This window comes from Typopeltis vanoorti, chromosome 11 (genome assembly GCF_054136105.1).
Source record: "Typopeltis vanoorti isolate ZY-2024b chromosome 11, IOZ_Tvanoo_1.0, whole genome shotgun sequence".
In the NCBI taxonomy this organism is placed as follows: domain Eukaryota; kingdom Metazoa; phylum Arthropoda; class Arachnida; order Uropygi; family Thelyphonidae; genus Typopeltis; species Typopeltis vanoorti.
In genome coordinates, this window is record NC_143559.1 from 119,367,763 (window position 1) to 119,379,284 (window position 11,522).

The window sequence follows — 11,522 nt, forward strand, 5'->3', positions numbered from 1 at the left end:
TTGAATAATTTATTTCGGTTAAATATTTTTTAGATTTTTCAGGAATACACTCTTGAACACTTGTTTCCGGTGTAAAATACAAAATTTCTGGTTCAGTATATATTTTTCACGACGAAAAAGGATTGCATCACACGATATTGCAATTTTTATGGCTGCCGAAATAATAAAGGTATAGCGCATAAAAATGCGAAAAAATAAAATTTTCCAAAGTATATAAATTAAAAAAAAATCAGAATATATAGATTTAAAAAAAAAAGATTAATAAATCAGTTACATTGAGTTATTTTTTTTTATTTTCACGATGCCCAATGAAACAAATGGTATTTATCCATCATGGCTACAGTTTTCGCTAATGCCTACTTCTCTGAGCTCGTATTTCCAGTATGAATCCAATAAAAATAAGTAACATTTGCCCCTTTTTACAGCCAAACAGTTTCTTTCAAGGATTGTTGAAAGTAAAACGTGTTTCAGTTGAATCTTTGTCTATCGTGAACTTGGTTACTCCCTGACCTAATACTGTCAACAGTTAGTAAAGTACCTTCTCAGTTAAGTGATTCTGAAGTATTTGGACTAATGACTCATTCAATTATACCTTAAGGCGAGTTTGCAGAAAAGAGAGATATACTAAACAGAAGACTTTAATAATGTCACCAAACTGTACGCAAAAATAACTATTTCATTGCTAAATCGAAAACACAACATCAAAAAATAAGGGCAGTAGGATAACAGTTTATGAATGAATGGTAATACGTGAGAAAACTAATAACCCGGATTTGGGTTTTCTTATAGGAACTAAAAAAAAAAAAAAAAAACAGGAAAAAGGATATTGTTATACTGATCGCTATAATCATTTTATTGTACTAATTATTTTCACATATCGGGAATTGAAGGAAAAGACGAACTAAGTCTTCATGTGCAAGGAGGCTAATAGTGCAAAAATGAGATGTCGTGACTTGAAGTTGCTTATAAATGAATAGTAAGATAAGAATATCGAAGACAGATCGCTCCTGGACGAACAATGGATCCATTAAAATGAAATACATAAGTAGCACTTAGAGCAAAAATATATGGCAACTAATTTGTCAAAACTAGGAGAAGGATTCGTTACAGTATGTCAGCGAAATGACTCTAACATTAACATACGATGGTTTCTGCATCGTTTAATAGACAATTATTCCAAAGAAAATAAAAAACCAACGAAGCAGTAGATGACGTTGAGTTTTCACTCAATTACAGTATCTAAGTCATCCCGAGAGAAGATGACTTTGAATAAATATCTCTTCCCACTTCTTCTCTGTGGGTGTAATTTCGTAGTCTAGGTACAAATCCTCAAGACGTTGATTAAGCACTATAAGATGTAGCGACCATCCCTACCAAGGTGCATGTTGTAATCGCGTGAAGATGAAAAATGCCACCAGCAAAGTACCTTACACTTTTCCGTGGCCTTTTGCTAAGCCACCAAAAGAGAACGAGGTTAGCTGGTTCGTCTCTTAGATCACCGCCTCCCACCCACGCACGGACTTTCTGTTTCAGGAACTTCAAGATGCATCAACAAGGTGGCTAAAATTTACGGCAATAGCTTCGGGCCAAAAACAAGTTCGAAAACGCCGAACAAACTGAAAACATATTAAAAGTGGTGGTAATGGTGGCGTGTCCTCCTCAATACCGTGTCTTAATTATTATGTATAGTATTCTGGTGGAAGATAATATAATGGCGAGATCATAAACATGGAATTTATGTAGGAAGCCAGACAATACAACCGGTGTTTTTATGACTAATGAATACGAAGAAATCCTAATGAAAATAAAAGTTAAACATCGCAATAGTGAAAAGGGCAAAGAGGCAAAGCACATGACAGTGAAATGCTAGGACGCGAGAATTCATAGGCAAAAAAAAAAAAAAAAAAAAAAAATATATATATATATATATATATTATGCTAAATTAATGTTAACATTTATTTTATATAATAAGTAAATCTTTAGCTCTGTTCTTTCGCCTATTATTTTCTTTCTTTCCATCGAACTGATTTTATTGATGTATACTTTATGGATAACTTTGTTTATATTGTACTCCATTTTCCTTTTTCGCATGATGCCATCTGTAGATGACAAATAATGCTTCTGAAATACACGTATTTGCTACAGTTTGCTTCTAGAATAATCTTCATACCGTCCTTTAGTTAGGATCAGATAACATAACTTTAATGCAATAGCTTATAGGTATGCTTTAAAATCACGAAAATGTGAGCTTATTCTTCAACTATCTTTTATCGTTGCTTTACAGTTGCCTTGGCCTCCAGGAAGCTCCGCTTGCTGTATCATCAGAGGCGTTACTCCTCTTCTGAATAGCTACTTATTCTGCACAGATCCCAAATCCACCCTTCAAAAATACTGTTTTAGGTGTACTCTCCCACATTTGGGAGTAGTGCGCCTATCACTCCTCTAAGAACTTTTGAATTTTTTTTTTTTTCTTGGAAGTAATCAATTCGGGCCAATCGATGACTTCTCACATAATAACCACCCCCTTTCCACTTTTACGTATTTTATTTTATGCATTTTCTGTAGAATATAAAGCAGAATAATCTGGCAGAAAACAGTTCATCGATCAAAGAAACATAATCCTGCCATCTTTTCCAATGACTAAATAGCCAACAGCAACTGCATACAATACGACTTTTGTTGCTGTATACGGTTCCAGTACCAGAGTTCCTAACCAATCGTAAGCGCGAGTTATTAAAAAAAAAAAAAAAAAATCAATAAACCGTTCCTAAATAAGCTTTCTCTAACCTTCAAAAAAAGTATTGTATCTATTATGATATAAAATTTCGTCCAGTGACAAAGCTGAATGTGAACGCTCCCTCGTTACGTCATAGTACCCACGGCAAAAAAGAGTTCGTAGGAATTGCAGAGAATATCCTTGCCATAAATGACAATTTGAATTATCATTTATTTCGACTAATGATACTGAACGGTATCATTAGTCGCAGCTACCAGACAATGGGAAAGACGCCATGATAGCCACAATTCCAAAGAAAGGAGAGTTCACTAAGTAAAAACTGGATGGAAATCTACTGTCAGTATCCCCAACATTTTTCTTGTAACATTTTGATAAATAGGATTAAATGCGAAATATTAAAGCACGATTAAGTTGGTTTAGATCAGGTTGAAGTATTATCATCCAGACAGTACTTCCACCAGTGACAGAAGGACACTATGAATAATTATTAGAAGTTGTGAAATTCCTGATAAATAAGTGAAAGAATAAAAGAAATGCGTAAAGAAAGTAAAAATTGTGTTATTGCATAGCAAACAACTGAATGGTTTGAGATAAGGACTAGTGTCAGACAGGATTGAGTAATGTCTGGACTACTTTTTAATCCCGTTATTGGATTACAAAAGAGCCTCCGTAGCTCAGTTGGTACAAACGAAGTCCTTTAGTCCGAAAGATTTGGGTTCGAATCCGTCCAAGACGTGAGGAACCTTTATTTGGTTGCTTTCGCTTAAAGGTGAGTTAGCTAGTTTCCTATGGAGGTATGGTTTTTTTTTTCACGCGGAAAATCGGATTTTTTGTCCCCCATGACAAGGTAAACCAGCCCCGTGAACACATTTTCACAGTCATACCCCCCCCCCTTCCCTGACAAGCGGGTTGCCGTTTGCCACAGTCATAGCGGACCCTGCACCAACTCGAATAAAAGTGCTATAAAGAGAAAGAATGATTGGATTACAAAAAAAGTTACACGAATAAGGAGAGGAATGCATGGCATAGTTTTAATATAAAAACACACTGATATACTAGCAAAATTAGAAACGTTGTATAAGGACAACTCAAAAAGTTGGAAAAATAAATATGAATGAAAGAAAAATAACAAACACCAGGAAGAAATTAAAATTTACCCACATATATAAGAAGTGAAGTAATTTGCATACTTGGTAAATGATGTTGCTTGATACTAAAAGTTGGAAATGATATAAATGATTTTATTATAAACTGATAACACGATGATTGAAAGCAAATACTCTTTTCAGAAGATGGAATGTTATATGGAAATTATTCAAATAATATAATAAACCTGAAATAAAGATCTTCAATAGCAATATATACAGTCCCTATTATATGGATCAGATATGAAGACTGAGAAAGATAGAAATAATTTTCCAAAATGTTTACGTAATATATTCATATATTTTGGCCAAGGCTTATAACAATTGGTGAGTTATATCAACAGCTAAAGCAAAAAATATGGCCTGTGGAAAAAATAAAGGCAAAGATGGAAATGGATTGACGATGTACTGAGAATGGATACATAGGACATGGCTTGTTGGGAGAGCTGAAAAGAAGCAGATTCGAAATATAAGCGTGGAGATGATGGATTCGTAGCCTTATGGGCTACGAAACCCGAAGAAGAAGAAGAAGATATGTAGGTAGGAAGTCGTAGATACAATTTCACTCCATTTTATTATGATTTAAGCCTCCTCACTTAATGGGTGTAACTGCAAAGTCTCAAAGATAAAGATAAGATTATAATTTGGAAGCTTTTTTTTTATGGAAATGCCTTAATTTGCGTTTAGCAAGTTCGAGTAAGACATTCTAGACCTTCAGCAGGGTGGTGGCGGTCTCATGCCATACGATCATCTGCCTAAAGACAAACATCCATGCCCAAGGCGGCATGCGAACTCATAGACTGCTAGATGGAGAGCAAATACGCTCCACTTTGGTAACCAGGCCGATAAGATGCTGGAAAACTTTTCATTCTAACTGCACAAACAGGACGTTTTTTACTGACACTTTATGGTTCAAACACAATGGTGAGACAAGGAACAATGTACGCAGTGGCATAAACTTTATGTGACAACACTTCCATGAAGTTGATTTGTTGATGAAATAACATTTCGTGACCGCGCACACGATCTAACTGCTACTGATTTATGCATGTACGGTAATTTCGAGATAACATGCAGAGTGTAGAATAACTAAGCGAACTCAGTGGGGTGTTTCAAGTATGAGAACGCATTTCGAGTTCAATAACCAGTATCTTAACTGAGATGTCATGAATGCAAAAAACAAAATCGAAAACATCTACTTTGAAGTAAACCTGCTTATAGTCATGCACGAGTCTCTAAATTCAAGGGAGAAACAAAGAAACGAAGCCATCCGGCCCTCAGGTTGTATGGCGAAATGTGGTGGTGGTGGTGGGGGGGAAGAACTTTTTATGAGACAGATACATTCAAGGTTTTCAAGATAAGAGTGCAGAACAGTACGTGAAATCCAGGCTGGTGTCAGCTGTCTGCGATCTAAGTAGGAATATGCTGCTAAGTAATTAACAATGGTCCCAGTATATATAATGGATGTGCTTTCTATATGGAATGTATGTTACCACATTTTGCTGATAAAAATGAACTCATTAACAACGAACGTGAACTCTACCAATTTACTTAGCATATCTCTAGGTAAATCCCCGTGGGCCTCACAGGGCTTAACTAATATTAGGAAATAAGAAAGTACAACGCTATTAATAATTAGAATATTGTTAGGGTTAGTAATGATAGTATTTTCACAGCCACATTCAAAGAGTAAATTTCTTTATCATGTTGCGTTTACTGTAGTGGATTAGTATAAGCCTTTTTCGTACGTACTGTGGATTGGACAGTACACACAGATGCACAAATACTCATAGTGCATGTGAATTTGGTGGGCTAAGGACAAGAACGGGAAGATTAAACAGCCGAATCCAGCATTTATTGATATAGGCAAGGTGAATTTCATATCAGCGCTTGGAAGCACACGTTATATCATCAATGGGCTTGTGAATATTGAGTTTATGACTTTGATTCATTAATTCCACAGAAAAGGCAAAATCACCAGGCAGATTATGGAGATGCTTCGTAAACGTCAAAAGGGAGCCATTAGAATGATAAAACTTATATATATTTCCTTCCTAACAGTCTATCCTAAGATATTATCAGGAATATTGTCTTCGACAAAGTTTACAACAGTAGACAAAAGTCCAAAATATGGATCGAGTTCATTTCCTTGATATGTGGGAAGGGATGGACAGTAACCAAATACGCTAGTCAGCATTCTGATCCATCATTTCTGTCCGACGATAAAATTTTTCTTCCAAAATGAAGAGATTCTCCGGAAGAGAGCATGAGAAGGAAATTCCCTTGTCTGTATCTCAATAAGCATGTTGAGTTTTCGTTGGTCATTTGGAGAAAATGCGATATACTTGTGATGTATTCATACAACGAGCATGTACAATTTCATCACGTGATATCTTTATTCATCTTCTGCATGACAGTTATGACAGCAAGTTATGTGGCCTTTTTGTATACATTTCCTCACCAATATATCGCAATAACAGTTTTCTATCAACAGTTTTTTTATAATTTTTTCTTTATCTTCATCACCTCCAACCCCAAATGAAAATTCATTGCTGAATACGAAGAAAATAAAACAAACTTTTTGAATTTGATCCTCATTAGATTCCATCACCATATTAGTACCAAAGCATACCACAAACCTACAAACATTAGAAATTATTTGCATTTCACTCCTATCACCCTAACTGTGTCAAAATATCTATCATATTAACATAATTCATTAACGCCTACAAATACCCATCTTCAGATATTGCTTTAAATCAAGAAATTACTTGCTTGAATGATATCGTCAGCTCTCCACAGTATCCCAAACAACTCAGACTCACTATTCTCTCAGCCGAAAATCTCCTTCTCACGTATATCCAAAACATTTATAGAGCCATAAAACAAATATTCAAATTAGAGAATTGTCTTCACCACTAACAACAAACTACTAAATTTACTAAAACACAGAACACACAATGATTCAGGCCGACATGCTACTATGCCATAGTGTCGTTTACAAATTGACAAAATACAAATTCTGTCAATCAGGATGCAACACCTGTTATATTGGTTCCACCATTCGTTCCATTAAGTCTCACTTAATTGAACATCATCGAGATTGTAATATTTCCATACCTGACTACCTATTTTCTACCACAAAGAAAAAATACAAACAAAAACATATCAGAAACAACAAAAATCCCACTACGGAAATACTCCTGCATACAATAACATTTAAACGTACCCTTAAAATTGAAAAAGTTATCATTATCAATTTCCAAGAAACTGAATCCAAATTGCGTTGTTCCGAATCGCTAGCAATAAGAACCACCAATATGCCATAAACACAAAAGTTGCTATTTACTGTTCCCATCATGGCAATTAAACAAAATAAATTACTCTCCTGTACTCTCAAACCAGCCTAATTCTCGAATCAACCAAACTTCTAACACCTTTTACAAAAAACTATCAGTTTTCAGATTTTTTCATCTGATATCAATAATAAGGATGTACACAGTCCTGCTGCATGATTTCAATTTAGGTCATTCTTTGTGCGTCAAAAAAGTTTTTCTTTGGCATCTTTTATACGCCTTTTGAAATCTTAGAGATTCTTGTAGGTTTACTCCTGACTTTTGTTTAGTTGTTTGTATAAAAGCAAAAAACTGATTCCATCTATCTTTATTTTGGCCAGATCCCAGTTTGTTCTTCGGCACGTTTGCCTTCAACGACTTTTCCTTTCCTTGGAATGTTTGCAAAAATCCTTCCTGGAACATTCAGTAGGAAAATCCATTCGGTATTTTTTTCACAATTCAGTTTGATTTTCCTTTTTGTATGTTGCAATAAGAGTTCTACATCGATTCATTTTAATATTCGACTTTATTCCAATCGCTTTTCCATATTTCAATTAATAATTTTTAGAACATTTATTATAAGTATTCGGAATATCCTTAATTGTAATCTATCAAACATGAGGAAAGTTATGCCATCTCTATTATGTATTTAGTTATTATCATTTTTGTGATACTATTACAATACAACTAAATATTGAAAGTAATTTACTGTCTTGTTTATTGCCAGGTGAAAATACAATTCTCTCATTTTTACTAAAATACTAATTTGGAGCCTTCATATTAATCTTTATATACAAAGTTGCTATAGAAACTATTTTTTTAATTGCCATGTTACATCCTGGTTCGCCTGTTGAAATCTTGTTTTCCGTGCTTTTTACGATAATACTAACACTACCCATCGTGCTATGGTTATTTGGAATCTCAGCAGCGGTTTCCCCAATACAATTAATAACCACCTAGAGTTGTGTTTCTTTTAAGTGCTTCCTATTTCGTATCTAACAGCAGTGCACTAAATCAGTACGATAACAGATTTCTTTACCTTGGTAAACAATAGAAAAAGGTGATAAATCAGCCACCCTTTCAAAGCAATGGTGTGCAAAGGATTATCGCTACGTTGACTTAATACGACTCCTTCTGACGAACGCCACACATAAAAATGGCCAACTTGGTAGGGTTATTGAAAACGGGTGAAACGGTGTCATGCTAAATACACACACAACAGGTGTCTGTTAGTTGGTACTCTTAAGGGAATGAATGGAATACTCGTTATGGCCGGCAATTTATGGCCATTTATAAAGCACCCTTCTGACAGCTGAACGTGGGAACACAACATTCATGTAGTGATGAAAATGTACACAGGAATATGCATTCAATGATGACGTGTATTTGTAAACCTTAATTGCACAATGAAGATGGTTTGCATTTCCATTGTATTCCTTCGTGAATAATTTTTATTGCCGCTGACGTCATTTTGCTTTTATGTGCAATTTCTCATCGCTTTACTGGCTAGAAAACCCAAGAACTGAACCCACGCCCATCTCGTTTAGCTTTTGTACACATTTCCAAAGAACGGATTTCGCAATTTTTCTCATTTTGCTGTATTACTAAGACAGTGAGAATTATTTAATGAGTAAATATATTCCTTTAATCTGCAAAGATAATAAATTATTGTAGGCCTGAAACTTTTCATTATTATCATCCCCGTTGTCCTTTCAGAGATAGTGTTCTTAAGAAACTTAAAATTTGTATTTATGCAACAAAGCACAGTGTTTAACCACGTTTCAACCATATGTTGGAAGAATTTACGAACAAATCCTAGCGCAAGAGGACTGCTAAAAAATGTCGTCAAAATATATTAAGTTTTTTTAAATTACAATCTGGCTGACAGTTTAATTACATCAGTTTTAAGAAAATTATTATATTGCCAGAGGATTTTAATGTTTCATTTCATTTATCTTGAAGATAGTGATATCTGGTTTTCTCGATTTTGTAAGGGTTCACTTTGGTAAAGTCTTTATGTTACGTCTATTAATTTCATCATATTATATTAATTTCAATATTATATTAATTTCAAGCAGAATTGAACAAAGTGCTCGAATTTGATCTTTGAATTAAAGGTTGGAAGCTGAATTTTTTAACGAATGCCATAAAATTTAAAGTGAAATCGAAAGACCAATTAGTGTTCCAATTTATAAATTTTATAATAAAATATAACAAAGTATAAATTTTAAAATAAAAATACGGGACATTGAGAACATTGGCAGAAAGGTGTCAACTGCAGGTCAAATACGGTACGTGTGACCCCACATTCAATTGCGTGTCTGTTCCGAATTCGGCAAGCGGAAAAAAATCCAGACAGCCAGAGGAGAAAAAGTAAAGAATATAACTTATAAAAATTCGTTGGGAGAAAAGTGTTGCGTGCGTCATTGTCAAGTGTAAAGTACTAATTTACACTGAAAATACCTAAAAAAATTAGGTCACGAAATTTTCAAGTGTAGAGTATGAACTAGAACTGCGAAAATCAATAAAATATAATTACTTCATAAACGACGCCTGAAGTAAAAGACCCAATTCTTATCGTTATGAATGGAGATCACAGCTCCGTGGGAATGATATTATTAGTATTGCCGTCTACATCACAAATTGTCTCGGTCGATCGGCCATTATTATCTCAGGTGAAGGATAGATCTAATATTGTGGACCATAAATAGAGGGGGTGTTATTTTAATTTCATAAACAACCGCGGATTCGATTACGATTTTGTTTGTTGATTTTCATTACTTATATGGTTTGCATACGTATGACAATGTCCAAATATGGAGTCAAGGTTCGTTTTTCTACTTTATGGATACATTAAGCATAAATAATATTTGAAAAAACGTAAAAGTAACATTGCATTTTGTAATTATTCCTGGTTAATTCTGCAAATTACAAATTTTACTAACAAAAAAGTGTGACATTTACAGATCTGCTAACGGTGCAATTTTCAATCACTTTCCATGTTCCAGATTAATTAAAATTTTTATTTTAGATTAATCTGACTAAAATTGCAAACTAGCTTCCATCAAGAAGTCAGTTAACCGTTTATAATCCTTCAGCATGCATCCAATACATCTGAGAGCTCATTAATTAAATAACCTTCATCTGAATGGTGTCCACAAGACGATTTACTTCTCATATCCCTCAGTCAAATTGGTTGTTAGCATTGCCATCTGGCAATAAAAACGACATCAGACATCGTTCTGTTGAAAAGGCATCGTTAATCCCATCGTTTCACAAACATTCACGATCTTGCAAGTGGGGTGACTTTGTCTAATCCTGACATTTTTAAACACTGTAGCAGCGTTTTACGAACCAAATGCAATGCAAACAAGATTAAAATAAACGACGCGATTTATCATTTGAAAAAGACTTTAAATCTTAAGCGCTGTAAGAGGTTTAATGCTTCGCCGACACCCAGTTGCAATCACAAATATTACGAAGTAAGTCACGGCTACCGTAAATGGACCGTCACCAAATTGTTTTACAGGTGCAACACGTCAACCTACCTGTCCGGTTCAGAGGCAACAAACACTGCAGATGTCTCCTGGACAGCGATAGAAAGCTGGGAATGGTGCGACAGGCCTCGTTCACGTGATTCAAACCACAGTTTTCACGAATTCAATACTTTCTTCCTAACCACCTGAAAGTCCGACGACGCATAGGCTTGCACTTGTCATTCCTGTAGGGGCACGTGTCTGTTTAGCATCACCAAGAAGCGTTCCTTACTCACAAACGGCAAGAGAGCGAGAGAAAAAGGTATCCAAGCAGAACGCGGAGTTTAGCGTCTCTTCTCCCCCACAAAAACCACTTCCCTATCGACTTTTACACGGAACTTCGTGCTGGTTGTCCAAACGCGAGCGAGAGGAGTCCTAACTGGCATGCCCCGAAGCTCGTGACGTCTGTGTCTACCGCCAAACCGGTTTCTTTTGGCCAGCCATGAGAGAGCTGTTGAAAGAGGCGAGGAACAGGTGCGTCTCCTCCACCCCTACCAACTACGGCCCGATGCATAGAAATGGAAAGTATGTTAGTGCCATGACTACTCTTTCCCATGCTGAAAAATTTCCGGGATTCTCATTGATTCACCAAATGAATTGCTACTCCTTCCTCGGCAAAATGCATCACTGGGAATACTATTGCTTGCACGCTACTTTAGGAACTACAAAAATATTTTACGTTGCTATTCAAATTACTTCTCTGAAGTTATAATTAAAAATAATAATAATTTTGGTATTTGTTTACATCCTATTTTGAAATGATTTTGT

The 11,522-nt window shown here is 35.2% G+C and overlaps 1 protein-coding gene across 1 annotated transcript in view; it reads right to left on the reverse strand.

Annotated features, from left to right (window-relative positions):
• LOC150102000 (uncharacterized) overlaps window positions 1-11,208 on the reverse strand; it is a 67,086-nt gene extending 55,878 nt beyond the window's left edge. Inside the window, exon 1 of the mRNA XM_090400493.1 lies at window positions 10,767-11,208. The gene's annotated coding sequence lies outside the window, so the exon portion shown is untranslated. The remainder of the gene's footprint in view (window positions 1-10,766) is intronic.
• Between the last annotated feature and the right edge of the window lie 314 nt (window positions 11,209-11,522).